Here is a 17,759-nt window from a genome sequence, read left to right on the forward strand (position 1 = left end):
ACAAAGAAGAGGTTTTGTTCTTGAGTTTTACACAGCATAAACTTGAATGATTTGCCCATAATACACAAATACCAAAACTTCTTCCCCTACAGAAATTAAAAAATCAAACTCAAATAAAATTCTCTAAATTGGAAAGCCTTCTTTTCCATGGGGGGGGGGGGGGTATTTATTGGGGGTAAAGTATTTGGACAGTTTGAAGTCAGAAAACAATTCTTTCTAGGTATATGGCAACTAAAAAATTACAGAAAATAGCAAGGTATCTGGAAATTTTGTTAACTCAATAAAAAAATCTTAGTGTAAAGTAAATGTAATGTTTCATTTAAATGTTAAATGTTTTTTTTTTCAATGACCATTTTACTAAGCATTAATTACTATTATTAGGTTAATGTGGAGTTTCATTTAAGTGTTTTATAATGATTTCTGATCAAAGTTTATGTTATTTGTGCCTTTCATTTATATTATTTTACTGTCTTCATGGCCATATATTTGGCTTTAAAATACACTTATTTATCTATCTATCTAATATGCAGAATAATTGTACCAAACATATTTTGCATGCAGACCCACTATACTTTACCCCCTCCCCCTATGTACAAATCTATAGCCCAAATTTATTTCTAAAATAACAAAGAAACTAACAAAAACTGGTGTTTTTGAATTTTACACAGTGTAAACTTGAGTGAGTGGTGCATAATACACAAGTACCAAAATTCTTTTCCCCTACAGAAAATAAAATAATAAAACCGAAATAAAATTCCCAAATTTGGAAAGCCTTATTTTCCATGGGGGGGGGGGTATTTTCCGCAGCGGGGGGGTATTTTACGCGGTGGGAGGGGGTATTTTCTGTGGGCGGCAATTTCCGCGGCAGGGGGATTTTACAAGGTGGGAGGGGGGTAATTGCCAGGGGTGGTAAAGGCCAGCCACCATGGTCCATAGTGGTGGGGTATGTGGTTATGGACATCAATCAGCAGGAGTCAATGCCAATGATATTCTGAGCTAATCAGCTCCCCAAGAAAATACTTGGCCTAAACAAAAATCCTAATAGAACTAGGATAATCCCTCATAACATAAAAATTAGGTTCAGAGCAACTCTCCAAACAATTCCACAAGCACTGAATGATTTGATCGGCAACCTTACAGGATTTTAAGGTGAGAATGACCCCAAGGCATCTTCTTCAGGTTCCAATGACCAAACATGTCATTGCATTATTTGCCCCCAAGCACAAGAACAGAAAATCCAAGTATCCCTGCAGTTAATGCCACAAAAAATGTGTCCATGGAGCATTCCAAGTTTGTATGTTCCAATTTGCTGGTCCAGACAGTATTCACACATATATCCTACATGAATGTCTTACAGTTTTGTGTCAACCTCTTTCTCTGCTGTTGAAGTCATCATTAAATCTTTCCAGACTACCTCTGGATTAGAAAACTGCACCTATTCTTATATTTAAAAAGGTAGAAAGGAACTTGCTGAAAAATATTGACCCATGAGCATGACATCTACTGTTGTTAAGGTTCTTGAAAGAATAATCAATTCTGTAGTTGTTAAACACCTTGGAGCAAATTACGTTTAACACAGTTTCACAACCTGGCTTTCATTCAGGAAGACATGTTGACTCCAATCTCCTTTAATCACATGATCACATCACCAAGTTGCTTGATATGGGGGTGCCTGTTGACATGATTCTGCTTGACATTTCTAAAGCTTTTGACAAAGTGTGTCACAAGCAACTTGCAATTAAATTATGTGCAGTTAAGCTTCAAGAGAAATCCCTGCTCTAAATCCTATATTTTCTTTATTTGTGATCTCAATGTGTCCAGTCATTTGATGACTCTGGTAATTGTATTCTTTCTTCCTCTATGCAAGTTCTGAGTGGAGTTCCTCAGGGAAGTGTTTTGGGTATACTATACTATTTAGTATCTTGATCAATGATGCTTTTTCCATTATAAGCAGTAAATCAACTCTTTATGTAGATGACCTGAAGTTTTTTGGACCAGCTTTGTCCTGTGAGATCATGCCTGGCTACAAAATAATCTTCAACTGCTAGGTCAATGGGCTGAGGCCTGGCTTCTTGAATTCAGCATTGCCAAGTACCATATCATTCACTTGGGCAAACTGAATCCCTGTTGCTCATATTTTTTCTTAGGCCACCCACTATCCTATGTAAATAATGAGCAGGATCTTGGTGTCACAACTGACAATGAACTAAAATTCAGCACTCATGCCAAGAGGTCTGGTGCTGGAGCTAGTTCAACCATGGGAATGATTTAGCATACTATTTCCAGTCATTCCCCTAAAATCATCATTCTTCTATATAAGGGAATTGTGTGTCCTAAGCTTAAAGTTGGAATGTCTCTTGCCTCCACATATTTAAAAAAAAGACATAAAAGTACTTAAAGATGTGCAGAGACACCATGCATTCTTTTCATCATGCATTGTCAACAGTCAGAACAAACTATCTAATGAAACAGTTACTGCTGAATCTGTTGACATTTTTAAATGATGCCTAGATGTTGAGTGGTTCTCTAGACAGTGTAAACTCAATTGGGATACTACAGAACACAAAAAAGCACCTGGTCACCAATGAACTTTGTATATAACTCAAGTCATCATTCTGAAGCTCTACAAAGAGAGATCCTTAGATTGCTCCTAGCTGCAATTTACAGTAAATACATATAGTGAAATGATTTTTACATTTTAGTGGTTTTAACTGATAATTCTGAATGTGGTGTAAGCTAAACTGCAGTAAATTTAAGGTAAAATTCTAGACAAGGTACTTTTTGCTATCTTGGAAAGTGGTTAGGTTAGAAAGATAAAATTTTCAGTAATGAATCCAGGGCCAAAAACATACTCTGGTTGGGTATTGTTAAGCTACTATGTTAACCCTCTTCTGATTTCTATGCCTTAAAAATGTGCCTACTTGGCATGTCTATACTTCTTGGAATTTTGACAAAACAAAATTATACCTTAATTTTCAGTTTCTCTTTCTCTGATTTTAGCTTTGAAAATGAAATTCCTGTTATATGAGTAGGATTTTAAGCCATGTCAATGGGATCATCTAAATCTAGAAAATGTACTTGCAGATCTTCAAAACCTCATAAATTGAGATTGAGCAACACAGTCAAGCTGAAAAAACTGTTCTAACACTTCATTTAGGCTAGGTAGAAGATCTATTTTGTAAGGTTTCACTTTTAGAACACTAAGATTTTTAACTGTCATCAAAGGTCAATGCTCTCTAGCAGGAGAAGGTGTAGAGGTGAGTATTTCAAAATACCTGCCCAGGACATACTTTAGTCTGTAGATCCATCCCCAAGAGTTTTATTCCCTAGCCCCACCACTTTGCCTGATAGCAAAGAGCACCTTGTCTAAAATTTAACCTACCCTTTTTATTGACCCTACCAGTTAAGGGTCCATTGAGGGCTAAATATTTGATTTTCAAGTAAAGTAATTACTATGTTAAAAAAGAGAATAAATTAAGGCATTGAATAGGGTAGTATGTCCATCTAATTTGTAGCTCAGTAGGCTAATGGAAAGGTTTTCAAGTCTAGGCTATTGTAGGATATATTTGACAATCAGGGGTGTGTTGGAGCATTTCCTTCTGGAGAGTGGAAATGTAGTATTAATACTAGCCTAAATATTCACCAATGACAGTTATGTTACTTATAAACACATTCTTACTGATTCAACATGCCCTCAGGGGTAAATCTACAACATTTTCATTGGGGGGTGGGCAAGAGGGGTCTACTTTTGGATATTCAAGGAGCATGGGCTATTTTAATTGACAACAAATTAAAACTCAGCACACATGCTAAGAGATTTGCTGCTGGGGCTAGTTCAACCTTGGGTTTGATTAAGCATACCATCTCCACTTGTTCCTCTAAAGTCATCAGTCTTCTTTATAAGGGACTTCTGCATCCTAAGCTTGAAGTTTGAATGTCACTTGCCTCTCCATATTTTTAAAAAGATATAAAAGTTCTTGAAGATGTGCCACTAAAATGATATCTGGCATGCAAGAGCTTTCTTATCCTGTAAGACTATCAATGTTGAATCCCCCTACACTTGTATACAGGAGAAATAAAGGGAATGCCATTTTAGCCTTTAAGTTACTGAGGGCTAATATTCTCCCAGCATTATTCCCTGCTGTTAGCACCAATTCAAGAACTAGAGGTCATCAACTGAAACTTGCCAAGCAGTCTGCAACATCTAGAGTCTGTACTCAATTCTTCTCAACATGTATTGTCAACAATAGGAACAAATTATCAAATGAAACCGTTACTGCTGAATCCATTGATGATTTTTGAACAAAGGCTAGATGCTGAATGGTCCTCCAAAGAGTGTAAATTCAATTAAGATGCTATCAAAGATGGAGCAGCACCTGGTCACCAGTGATTCTTGCATACAATTAATCATCATTCTGGAGCTCTACAAGGAGAAATCCTTAGATTGCTCCTAGCTGCAATTTAAGGTAATATATAGGTCCTATCAAATTCATGAATTTCTTAGAAAAACAAGGAAAGAAGTGAAGATAATGGCTCTTCCCCTGCAAAATGTGTTAACTAGGATTATTCTGCATATTATGGAGTAAGAACTGTTTTCTTAATATGTTTCCTTATGTCCAGCTGGACTCCTAGGCCTAAAACACTGGTTGGCCAGTTGGCTAATTTAAAGATTTGCATATAGCCTATATAAACTGTCAAATTAGCCATCTGGTGGTATCCCAGATGATTCAGTAGTTACTTTACTAGATTGTTTCTAAACCATTAAATTGGGATTCAAATGGCAGCTTTCTTCCTTTTTTTAATCTTGAAGCCTAGGCAAAATTGACTGAAGTCTCATTCACTCAGCACAAATAGGCCTGGCAAATTGAATAAAAAGATTTAGTGATTTACCCTCTAAAATAATTTGCTGAAGTAGTAATATCTTTTCTTCTTCTTCGTCTTCAATTATAGGCTTCGGATGAATCCATTTAACCTTTTTCGTATTGTCTGATTATGTCAGGGGTGTCCTGGGAAATCAAATATAGAGATTAGACTATTATTATTCAATAATAGGCTTTATACATCATTGATGAAACCACCTATATTAAGGCAGTTAAAGACAGCTTTGAACAATTCAGCATCATCAGTTGAAGAATGTCTCCTTTGTGTTAGTTGGTCAATATTAGGGGTTAGCTTGAGGCGCTTGAAAATAGCATAATAAGTTAGCCATTCTTTTTTATGGTTGAGAGTTGCCACAGGGCAACCAAAAAGAACATGGTTGATGGTCTCATCATAAGTTTGACATAGGCGGCAAAGAGGGCTCATTACTGTTGGACTGGTTGGTTACTAATTTTTGACTCAGTTCTCGACTAATTTTACTGATTTTTAGCTCGGTTTTACTAATTTTCGACTCGGTCAAAAATTTCGGGGGGGGGTTGATGGTTGATCTTTTCTTCTTCTTATTCTTCTATTTAAGAGCAGGCGGGCTTTTCAGTATAACTATTTAGCCCTTTTCCTTTTGCTTCACTCTGTGGGCTACAGAGCTACTGGCTTGATTGCCTCATATTTATTATATATATTCAGATATCTTTCAGCAGATCTTTCGACTCTAGGAGTTCAAATATAAGATGATAGATGTCGATTTCTATGCTCTGTGTGCAGGTACAGTTGGCTAGGCTCTTGGCTGATAGTGGGATTTTGTGGTGTTTGAAGTATTTTAACAGTTTACAAAGCAAGGTATGTTGTGCAGACGTCAGCATATTACATTCAAATAGGCAATGGTCAATTGTTTCATTATTCATATTACAATGCCTGCAAAGAGGGGACAGGGGAAATGAACCACTTGAATTAGAAAGCTTATATGAGAATGAAGGAAATTTACTTCATTTGTTCCAGAACGAATTCTATGATAAATTTTGGAAAGATACTTATTGGGAAAGGGGGAAAGGATAGGATTAATCTTATTAAAATTAATATCTGATAGCCTCCATCGGTAAATATCTCTAATTGGGATTGGTCTCCCACTTCGCTGGTCAATATTTATAGCATTTTTTGCTATTTCATCAACCTGATGATTACCACTTATGCCAGAGTGGCTAAGAATGTACCGAAAGTAAGTTTTTATGCCACTTGAAGCAAGATTATCAATAGTACTGAGACAATGATAAGTGTCAATGTCCAACTTATATTGAGGAGCTGAGGCCAGCAACTCAAGGCTTGATAAAGAGTCGGAATAGATGATAATATTATTCGAATTTTCAATCAAAGGTTGGTTTTGCTTAAGGTGTTCTAATGCCATGATTATGGCATTTAACTCAGCAGACATTATAGATAAATTATTAAATAATCTCTCTCCCATTGCAAGTTTCAGGTGAGGAAGGATAACACCACTTGCAACTTTCTCATCCATTTTTGACCCATCAACAAATATTTGGAAGTGATTTTTATAGGTAATTGTATTAAGTTCTGCAAATTTTTTCTGGACAAAAGCAATGGGGGTTAAATCTTTATTCCATTTTGAAAATTCAGTATTTATTATGGGAAATGACCAATTCCATGGAGGGGATTGGGGGAAAGTAGGTGCAATAGATTTTGCTGGTACAGGGAACTTCTTTTGAATATAGGCATACTCATCTGCAATACCTCTATACATGGCTGGATTTCTTAACCAATTATGTAATGTGTGTGAGCTATTTGATTCAATTTTCGTAAGATGTTTTATCAAGAGAAAGCTACGTGTCTCTCCCTTATTGTTGTTAATCCACTCTCCATAAGCACAAACTTGGTGCTTGTGGGTTTCCTAAGACCAAATATGAGACGTATTATATCATTTTGTGTTGTTTCAATTTTTTGCATCTGGGTCTTTGCACATGCACCATAGACAATGAGCCCATAGTCAATATGGGGTCTTATATGTGATTTATAAAACTGGAGTAAGGTTTTCTCATTACAACCCCAGGGTGTGGAAAGAAGTCTTTTTAGTATATTTGCTTTTCTATAACATTTTTTTATTGTGTTTGAAATGTGGAGGTGGAAATTAAGTTTTTGGTCAAACATGAGACCTAGGTAATTAATATTATTATCTTCTGGAATAGTTGTTTTATTTAGAGTTAGTTTTGCATTAACATGGTTTCGCTTCCGGTGAAATTGGATTATTTTTGACTTGGTGGGTGCAATGGGTAAATCTGAATGTTGAGAGAATTTTTCAAACTGGAAAAGTGACTTTTGCAGATTTGACTGTGCTCTCTGAAAGGTGTTGCCAGATGACCATAGCACCAGATCATCAGCATATTGTAGATTCGTGTGGGGTAGGTTCATGTCCCAGAGATATAGGGCGAAAAGGAGGCAACTAAGGACTGCTCCCTGAGGTAGGCCTTTGGAAATTGTCTTTTGGGGTGAAGAGGCTGAACCAACACAAACAATGAAACTTCGCACTTCTATGAAGTATTTAATAAAGGATACTAGCTTAGGAGGTACTCCAAGGTTTGCAAGTTTATTTAAAAGGATTTGGTGGTTCACATTGTCATAAGCTCCTTCAAAATCTAGGAAAGCTGCCACTAGGATATTATTTTTTGAGAAAGATTCATTTATTGCATTTGTTAGCAAAATGAAAGCATCTGTTGAGGAGTGGTATTTCCTGAATCCAGTTTGAGTGTGTGGGATCATATTATTTCTCAACAAACCAGAGGAGTCTGTGATAAATCATTTTCTCCATTATTTTCCCCATCACAGGTGTAATCATTATGGGCCTAGAAGACTCAGGGTTATCTTTTGGTTTATTTTTCTTTAGGATTGGTAGGAGGGACGAACATTTCCATATATTGGGGAACCTAGACGATGCCCAAGCGTGATTATAACAATTTAGCAGTTCTTGTTTGTATGAAGGTGTGAGATTCTTTATCCATGTAGGGTGTATATTGTCATAGCTACTGCTAGTTTTGGACCTAATATGATGTATTGCATTATTCAATTCCTGGATTGAAAATGGATTAGTTATGTACTCGGATCATGGGCGTGGTTGGTAACTAGGGTTCATAGGAATTGTGGACAGTTTGCTATGATTATTTGATGTTAGCTTATTAACAAAAAGAGTTGCAAATAGGTTAGCCTTTTCATTATCATTGTCATAACGGGTATTATTATGTATAAGCTCATACAGGAGTGGGTTGGGAGAAGTCTTTTCCCACATATGTGGCTTATGACTTTATGTATAATTGGCTCATTTGTTTCTCTGGAGAGATTATTTGCAAAATTATTCCAGTATTTATATTTAGCATCTATTATAGTCCTTTTTAGATTAGATTCTGCTTGTAATTTTTTTAAATATGTAGTAGGTGTTGGTTTTTTTATGAATTCTTTCCTAGCTGCCTGTTTTATCCTCCATTTATTTAGGCACTCATTTGTCCACCATACTTTAGGAATTTGTTTAGGGAATGTTTTCTTAGGTGTTGTCCTGGGGGTAGCATGATTAGCTGTATTTATTAGTAAAGATGTCAACGCTTCAGCATGTGTGTCAACTGTTGTGTTAGAAATGCATGAACTTTGGGTGAAACTTGTAATTTCATCATTTAGCTTATTTTGGAAAATAGACCAATTTGCTTTAGTGTTGATATATTTGGATGTATGAGATAAAGTTTCAGCAGGTTCATTTAGGGAGCAAACTATAGCAAAGTGGTCTGTACATAGACTATCAATTTTATTTATGTAAATTTTGTTCAAAAAATTTAAAGACACAATTTGTAGGTCAATTGTGGAGAAATTGCCACTTTTGGGGTTGAAATAAGTATTCAGGTTTGCAGGGGTAGCAACAACTAATTCATTATTATTTGAAGTCATATGCTCAATAAATTTACCAGCTTTATTTGCTGGTTTATTCCCCCTCAAAAGGCTGTGGGCATTGAAATCACCACAAATAATGATATTTTTTAACATATTAGAATTATTTATATAATTAAAGAAATCCTTGGCATCTGTAGTTTGGCCATTAGGGTTATAAAAGCTTATTATGTAGGTTTTTAAATTGTTCAGCCAAACACTTATACCAATTACATCAACATCATTTTCAAAATCTGGAAAATTGATGCCACAAAATTTTATATTATTATTAACTAATAAAGCTACACCACCTCCTTTTCTCTCTGAAGATCTATCCTTTCTCAGGATAGTATATCCCAGAGACTTAATTTGTTGATTTTGGGTTAAATGAGTTTCCTGGAGGCAAGCAATATTAATCGAATTATCATTCATAAATGATATTAGTTCATTTAGCTTATTTCCTGTGAGTGATCTTACATTCCATTGGAGTATTGATAAATGTTGTGTTGTTGATTTATTCTTCATATGACTGTGTATCAATGTTCAGCTTTGTTAATAGTAAAGCAAGATCTTTTTTTGCTTGAATGAGCATATCATCTGGGATGTAGATTTTTGCCAATTCTGCAATAAATTTTGTTTTCTGTAGTGGATGTATGTTCATGGCCTGAACTGCATTACAGTTTAGAATGAATAAGCATATATTTGGGGATTGCATTTTTGGTAGTGCATCCTGTTTGTTGGTTAAGGGATTGATTCCTGGTAGTGTTTCTGGTTTGTTTCTTCTTGGGAGGGAGGGCCAGGCTGACCTCATCTCACCGGAACCGGAGGCTTGGGGGCTTGGAGATTGCGTCGGATCGGGCGGGGCGCGAGGGGGCTGAGCCGATGGCGTTTTATATGGGGGACGCGATGCATGGGGGGCGTTTGACGTGGGGGATTTGGTTGGTTTCATTGCATGCTTTATTTGGTATCGTTGGGCAGCATTTGCTTCCATTGCTGCAAAGGGGTATGGGATTGCCTTCTCTGTTGATATTTGGAGTGTTAGAGCTCTTTTCTTGTATGCAGGGCATAGTGATTTATTTGTAGATTCATGTGGGCCTTTGCGATTGATGCATGTAGGCTGAGTGTTATTGCAAGTTGTCAGCTCTTTAGGATGGAAAGATTTACAATTACTACACTCTTGGAGAATTTCATTGCATTTGTTTGTTGTGTGTCCCAGTTTGAAACACTTCTGACACTGAATAGGCTTAGGTTTGTATTCCTTGTGTGGTTTGATTTGCCCAAATAGGAATAATTTTTCTGGGATATCAATTTTATCCTTCAGTGTGAATAAGAAGGATCTACTAGTTTTTAGGCCATTAGAGTTGGGTTTTCCAAGTTGGGTAACATCTTCAACTGGGATTGTGTTTCCAGCCCTATCTAAAAGGCCTTCTTTTAACTCCTGAGTAGATATCTCTGGGGGAACATTGTAAACAACTATTTTTGTTGGTGATTGTTTTGGGTTCCAATTAGATGCAATAATTGGGTTATTCAGAAGGGATTTAAGGTTAATTATTGTATCTGCTGATTTCTGATCTTCTACAGCTATTAGCAGAGATCCATCACGGTTAATGTTAAGAGAGAACATTGACTTTAGCAATTTAAAAATTGCAACTCTTAGTGCAGTGATCATTTTTATTTCAAAGGGGGTAGTGGGAGTAATTTTAAGGTAAATTCCTAAGTGTTTGGAGGGAGGATCTTGGGCAGGGAGAGGGGACCTGCTGTTAATTGGGGAGATTTTTTTCCTTTTTTTAGAACTTCTAGAGAGGACCTCTTGAAACCCATTATCATTTATGGTTACATTAGCCCCTACACTTATCATTGTCCTATTCTCCGAATTGGAGCTATCATTAGAACTTTGAGATAGCGTGCTTGACCAGCCAGGATGGGTATCTTTCACTATGACACTTTCACTGGAATTTGATTTGGGATCTGGGGGGACTTTTTTTTTTGGAGGACTTCTAATCATTGCCTATTGGAAAAAGCTTTAAACACAGAAATAAAACTAAAAAAAGAAGGGAAAATAGATGATATCAAACCGTCTGCACTATACTATGGGGGAGGATAAACACCACAGTATAGCCCTGAGGATGTCTTGAGCAGAGTTGGTTTGGTACAACTGCTGATTAGAATAGATAAAAATCACAAGAAAATATATTTCGATTTTCTTAAAAGGTTGCTGCTGCTGCTGCTTGAGTATTCTTTTAAAAGTTTAATATCTTTCTTTCTTCTTCTTCTTCTTCTTCAATTATAGGCTTCGGATGAATCCATTTAACCTTTTTCGTATTGTCTGATTATGTCAGGGGTGTCCTGGGAAATCAAATATAGAGATTAGACTATTATTATTCAATAATAGGCTTTATACATCATTGATGAAACCACCTATATTTAAGCAGTTAAAGACAGCTTTGAACAATTCAGCATCATCAGTTGAAGAGTGTCTCCTTTGTGTTAGTTGGTCAATATTAGGGGTTAGCTTGAGGCGCTTGAAAATAGCAGATAAAGTTAGCCATTCTTTTTTATGGTTGAGAGTTGCCACAGGGCAACCAAAAAGAACATGGTTGATGGTCTCATCATAGGTTTGACATAGGCGGCAAAGAGGGCTCATTACTGTTGGAATGGTTGTGTTTTGATAGTGATAAGTTTGGCTGTTAAGGCCAGTAGCATTTGATCGTATTCTGTGGTACATCTTTTAGTATGTCCGGCATATAAATGGAAACTGGTTTGGAGGACATTTGTTTTCAAGATAGATTCGTCGGCGCCAGGGGTATACGTCTTTTAATTTAGTAGGTCGTCCTGGAATTATTTATATATGAAGTGCAGATTAAGATATTACATCCTCCTTGTGGTTCTCTTTTATACCCATGTGGCTTCGGATGTACTGGAATTTTGTGGATATACCTTGTTTAAGTAGTTGGTTCAATAGTACAAGAGTGTTGGAGGTATCATTGTCTGGGTAGTCTGAATGTTCTGGTGATATTGAGGCAAGGGCTGATTTTGAGTCTGAATAAATTATAAGAGGGGTGTTTCTTGGAGGGTTTGCCATCTTTATAATGGTTTCCAATGCAATGTTGATGGCAGCTATTTCAGCTGTCATGATACTCACATCATTTTGGAGCCTTTCAGCAGCTGCTGTACATATAGATGGGAAGTGGACTCCACAAGCAGTCCTGGAATCTGTTTTTGAGCCATCCACAAAAATTGGGAGGTGGTGGATATATCTCTGAGACTCAAATTCATGAAATAATGATTTTACATAGGCGAGGGAAAGGTCTGTTTTAATAGCTGGCGCAAACAAAAGGTTCACTTCTGGGTAGTGGTTAGCCCAGGAAGGTATCCGGGGGTAAATTTGAAATAAAGAAGATGAAGGTATGGGGTAGGTCATTTGGGTGGTTGCAAATTCCCGTGCAAGGCCCCTAAAAGCTCCAGGGTTTCTTAGCCAGTCATGTAATCTATGGGAACTGTCACCTTAAATTTTTGTGAAGTAGCGGGAAAGTAGGATGTTTCTTCGCATGGTATTAGATGTGAGGCCACTTTCACTGAGGAGGAAGTTGCTTTTGGTGTGATTCCTGAGGCCAAGTATAGTACGGATCGTAGTATTTTGGACAGTCTCCATACTGCATAGTAGGGTATTTCAGCATGAGCCATAGACAATTAGTGCATAATCAATCTGAGATCTAATATAAGTCTTACAGACATTTATTAGAGTTTTTTCATGGCAACCCCAAGGCGTATTGAGTAGCCTTTGTAAGATACGCATTTTTCTGAGGCATTTTATTCTCACGTTTTCAATGTGGAGCCTGAAGGTTAGTTTTTGGTCTAGAGTGAGGCCAAGATATTTGATGTGTTGTTGCTCTTGGATGACAACACCATTTAGGGTTAATAGGGCAGATTTGGGGTTTCTCTTATTATGAAACTGTACTAGAGCCGATTTTGATGGGGAGGTGGGTAGGCATGGATTGTTGGAGAAACTTTCAAAGGCATAAAGTGACTTTTGTAACTTAGATTGGGCCAGTTCAAAGTTATTTGAGGTAGACTATAGGACAATATCTTCTGCAAAATGAATATTTGTATGGGGTAGGTTGAGATCCCATAAATATAGTGAAAACAGGAGACAGCTGAGGACAGCACCTTGGGGAAGGCCTTTGGAGACAGACTTTTTAGAAGTGATGTAGGAGTTTACTTGGAGAACAAAAGAGCGTTCGGATAGGTAACTTTTAAAGAAATTCACTACAGGTATTGGAAAACCCATTTTTGATAATTTTTGCAGTAGGAGTGGATGTTGGATATTATCATATGCGTTTTGGAAGTCCAAGAAAGCTGCAACTAGGATTTGGTTGTCTTTCAGACAGTCAGATATGGCGTTGGTTAGGCGAACAAATGCATCAATGGAAGAATGATATTTCCTAAATGCTGTTTGGGTATGTGGGATAAGGTAGTTAGACTCAGCAGACCAATACAGTTTGGAGTGGATTATCTTCTCATATACTTTTACCAGAACTGGGCTAATCATAATGGGTCTGAAGGAGTTGGGGTCCTCTTTGAGTTTATTTTGTTTTAAAAAAGGGATGATGAGTGATGTTTTCCAAGTAGATGGGAAGAAGGAATTGCTCCAGGCGTTGTTGAAGAGAGAAAAGAGTACTTATTTAAACTCTATTGGAAGGTATTGGAGCAAATACGAATGGATCTGGTCGTTGCTGCAAGCTGTTTTGGGTTTGATTGAATTGATTTCTTTATTCAGCTCAATCACTGTAAAATCTTGGAGAAGATACAGGGACCCAGGCAAGTCAAAATGGGGTGTTAGGCTGATCTGAGGTGGATTATGGGGGGTATTTTTGAATTTCTTCTCAAAAGAATATGCAAAAATTTAGCTTTTTCTTCATTGGTTTACAGCTGCTGACCATTTAGAGTTAGCTGGTAATGGAAGCGGCTTTGTTTAGAGAATTTGCCACACATCCTGTCTAGGAATTTATGAATCTTTGACTCTGGCGTTTTGTGGGACACTGATCAGAGAAAGTTTTTGCATGCCTCTTCTTTTGCAAGTTTGATTGTTCTCTTAAGTTTTGCCTCTGCTTGTAGCTTTGCAATATATTTTGCAGTGGATGGATTTCTCTTGAAGGATCTGATGGTATTCCTTTTATTGTGCCAAGCCTCTTGGCAAGAGGATGTCCACCATGGCTTAGGGGGTTTGTTATTCTTCAGTGTTTTAGGGCATTGGGACTGGGGTATGGTAAGTTTTGCAGCATCAAGAAGTAGTGATGTGAGATTTTTGGAGAGTTGGTTTGAGTCTGTGGAGAGTGAAGAGTAGTCATGGTTTGAGAGAATGTGGGAGAAGTTTTGCCAGTCTGCTTTTTGCCACACATAGTGGGAAATGAAATTGTCAATAATGGCTGGGTCACCAATTTTTGTGCATATGGCGAAATGGTCACTTAGGAGGTTGTCTATTCTGTTGACAGTAGTTTTATTTATTAAACTTGATGAAACTAATTGAAGATCAATAGTTGAATAACTCCCACTTCTTTTGCTGAAGTAGGTATTTAGGTGTCTAGGTGTCACTAATACTTTATCGGTAAAATTGGTGAGGAATTCCTCTATGTATTTTTCAGCATTATTTTGAGGTGAATAACCCCAGATAGGACTATGGGCATTGAAGTCCCCAACAACCACTAGATTTGAATTTGAGAAATTATTAGAAATAAAATTGAAAAAATCATGCCCATTGTTATTGCCATTTGGATTATATAAATTAATAACAGTGACCTCCATGTTTGCCAGCCACAACTTTACACCAATTGCATCAACGTCATGACTGAAATCAGGGAGGCTTATACCACAGAATTTGAGGTGAGATTGTACAAGGATGGCAACTCCACCACCAATTCTATTGGAAGATCCGTCTTTTCTTAGGACATCATAACCAGGAATTTTTAGATTAACTGATGAGTTTAAATGGGTCTCTTGAAGGCATAGTATGTCTATGTTGTGTGAAGAAGTATACTTAAGAAGGTCAGTGATTCTATAGTCATTTAACGATCTTACATTCCATTGCAAAACCGAGGTGGATAGAGGGAACTGAGGGTTAGCCATTGATAGATAGATTTAGTTTATTGAGTATAGTGCTGAAATTTGTGTTGGCTGTGTCCTTAAGATTTTTTGGGAAGTAGGTATTAGCAATCTCTTCTAGAATTGAGGATTTTTTGTCTTCTGTGAGGGATGTTCTGGAGAGTGAGTTGAAGTTGAATATGTAGAGTCATTTGTTTGTAAGTAGATTTGGATTTTCTTCTGATATTTCCTTTGGCGATTTTGATGAGGTTGGTTTTGCAGGTTTACTTATAGAAGATTCAGGGTCTTGGTCTCTGGCTGGAAGGGGGAAAGTCTAAGGTCTTGATTCCAGGGAATGTTTTTTGTGGTTGGGTCCTTGTAGCTTTATGCTGTAGAGTTTTTTGATTAGGTTGTGTGTTTGATTCAGAGAATTCAGGTGTATCTGCATTGTGCACCATGAGTTTAATTTTTGCAAACTGAAAAGGGATGTTTTCTTTTTCAGACAACCTGAGAGCCATTGATCTTGCCTTGTATTTTGGGCATACAGATCTGTTGTGAGAAGAATGGGGACCTTTGCAATTAATGCATGATAATTTCTTGTTTGCACAGTTTGCTGTGTATGGAGGATGGATGTTTTGGCATAGGTTGCACCTCTTCAGGTTTGTTTTGCAGTGTTGTTTTGTGTGACCCATTATCAGACATATTTCACACTGTATTGGCTTAGCCTTGTACTCTTTGTAGGGCTTTATCTGGCCAAATAGTGATATAGGTTCACTGAAGTTCTCTAGGGTGGAGTCCAGGGCGAAAAGGTAGGATTTAGATGTGAATATGCCATCTTTGTTGGGTTTTACAAGTCTTGTGACTTTTGATACTGATATTTTTTTGCCTTTGCAGTTAATAAGGCCATCCTTTAATTCAGTTTCTGGACTACCGTTAGGGATATTGTATATGACAATTTTTGTTTGGGCAGGGGGAGGGCGAATCCATTGCTTTGAATGGACCTTAATGCCTCCAAGGGAGTTAAGTGACAAAAGAGTTGTTTTGGCATTTTCAAAGCCTGCTTGAATAGATATTATGATTGAACCATCTCTGTTGATGTTGAGGTTGAAATTAATTTTCAGGATTTTGAAGAGCTCAAGTCTAATTGTTTGGATGTTTTTTATTTGGATCATAGTTTCAGGAGAGGTAGGCAAAATGTGGATGAAGTGCTCTTTTTCCAAAGAAGATGGGGGTGTTGTAGAAACTGTCTTTAATGGGGAGAAACTGGTTTACCGTTTTCTCTTGGATCTTTTAGGAGTGACTGTTTTGAAGCCATCGTCATGGTGATTTGAGTCCTCAGAGTGGACAGTGATCAGGGTTTCATTGGAGTCTGAGTCCTCAGAAAGGTCACTTGGTAATGGGGAGATGGTGCCTAGCATTTGGTTATTAGTATATCCCTTCTCAGAGGGTAATTTCATTGGGATCATGGTTGAGATAAATTCCCCACTTTATATAAATAAAAATAATCAAGAAAACTTCACTTGATAGTCCTGTTTTCACAAAATTTTCGAATTCTCTAACATAATTATTTTTAATATTCTTCTTCTTTTCTTCCTTGACTGACTCAATAGGTTAGGAATAAATTTAATTCTTTTTATTTCAATTCTTCTTCGATCTTTGTAATCTTCTTCTTCTTTGTAATCTTCTAATCGATCTTCTTCTTTTGTAATCAATCAACTGTCAATCTTCTTCTTCTTCTATTTAACAGCAGGCGGGCTTTTCAGTATAACTATTTAGCCCTTTTCCTTTTGCTTCACTCTGTGGGCTACAGAGCTACTGGCTTGATTGCCTCATATTTATTAGATATATTCAGATATCTTTCAGCAGATCTTTCGACTCTAGGAGTTCAAATATAAGATGATAGATGTCGATTTCTATTCTGTGTGTGCAGGTACAGTTGGCTAGGCTCTTGGCTGATAGTGGGATTTTGTGGTGTTTGAAGTATTTTAACAGTTTACAAAGCAAGGTATGTTGTGCAGACGTCAGCATATTACATTCAAATAGGCAATGGTCAATTGTTTCATTATTCATATTACAATGTCTGCAAAGAGGGGACAGGGGAATTGAACCACTTGAATTAGAAAGCTTATATGAGAATGCAAGGAAATTTAGTCCATTTGTTCCAGAACGAATTCTATGATAAATTTTAGAAAGATACTTATTGGGAAAGGGGGAAAGGATAGGATTAATCTTATTAAAATTAATATCTGATAGCCTCCATCGGTAAATATCTCTAATTGGGATTGGTCTCCCACTTGGCTGGTCAATATTTATAGCATTTTTTGCTATTTCATCAACCTGATGATTACCACTTATGCCAGAGTGGCTAGGAATGTACTGAAAGTAAGTTTTTATGCCACTTCAAGCAAGATTATCAATAATACTGAGACAATGATAAGTGTCAATGTCCAACTTATATTGAGGAGCTGAGGCCAGCAACTAAAGGCTTGATAAAGAGTCGGAATAGATGATAATATTATTCGAATTTTCAATCAAAGGATGGTTTTTCTTAAGGTGTTCTAATGCCATGATTATGGCATTTAACTCAACAGACATTATAGATAAATTATTAAATAATCTCTCTCCCATTGCAATTTTCAGGTGAGGAAGGAAAACACCACTTGCAACTTTCTCATCCATTTTTGACCCATCAACAAATATTTGGAAGTGATTTTTATAGGTAATTGCATTAAGTTCTGCAAATTTTTTCTGGACAAAAGCAATGGGGGTTAAATCTTTATTCCATTTTGAAAATTCAGTATTTATTATGGGAAATGACCAATTTCATGGAGGGGATTGGGGGAAAGTAGGTGCAATAGATTTTGCTGGTACAGGGAACTTCTTTTGAA

General features: G+C 36.9%; 1 protein-coding gene across 2 annotated transcripts in view; it reads right to left on the reverse strand.

The window, feature by feature from the left end:
* Positions 1–16,411, reverse strand: part of LOC148956318 (uncharacterized) — a 98,957-nt gene extending 82,546 nt beyond the window's left edge. The window contains exon 1 of one of the 2 annotated variants that reach the window (XM_089103893.1): positions 16,392–16,411. The gene's annotated coding sequence lies outside the window, so the exon portion shown is untranslated. Of the gene's footprint in view, positions 1–4,890; positions 4,982–16,391 lie in introns of those variants that run through there. The other variant, XM_089103807.1, reaches the window with a different exon arrangement.
* Positions 16,412–17,759: the final 1,348 nt, after the last annotated feature.

Source organism: Artemia sp. Qi Xiang Cuo, chromosome 1 (genome assembly GCF_049724085.1).
Source record: "Artemia sp. Qi Xiang Cuo chromosome 1, ASM4972408v1, whole genome shotgun sequence".
Taxonomy (NCBI): domain Eukaryota; kingdom Metazoa; phylum Arthropoda; class Branchiopoda; order Anostraca; family Artemiidae; genus Artemia; species Artemia sp. Qi Xiang Cuo.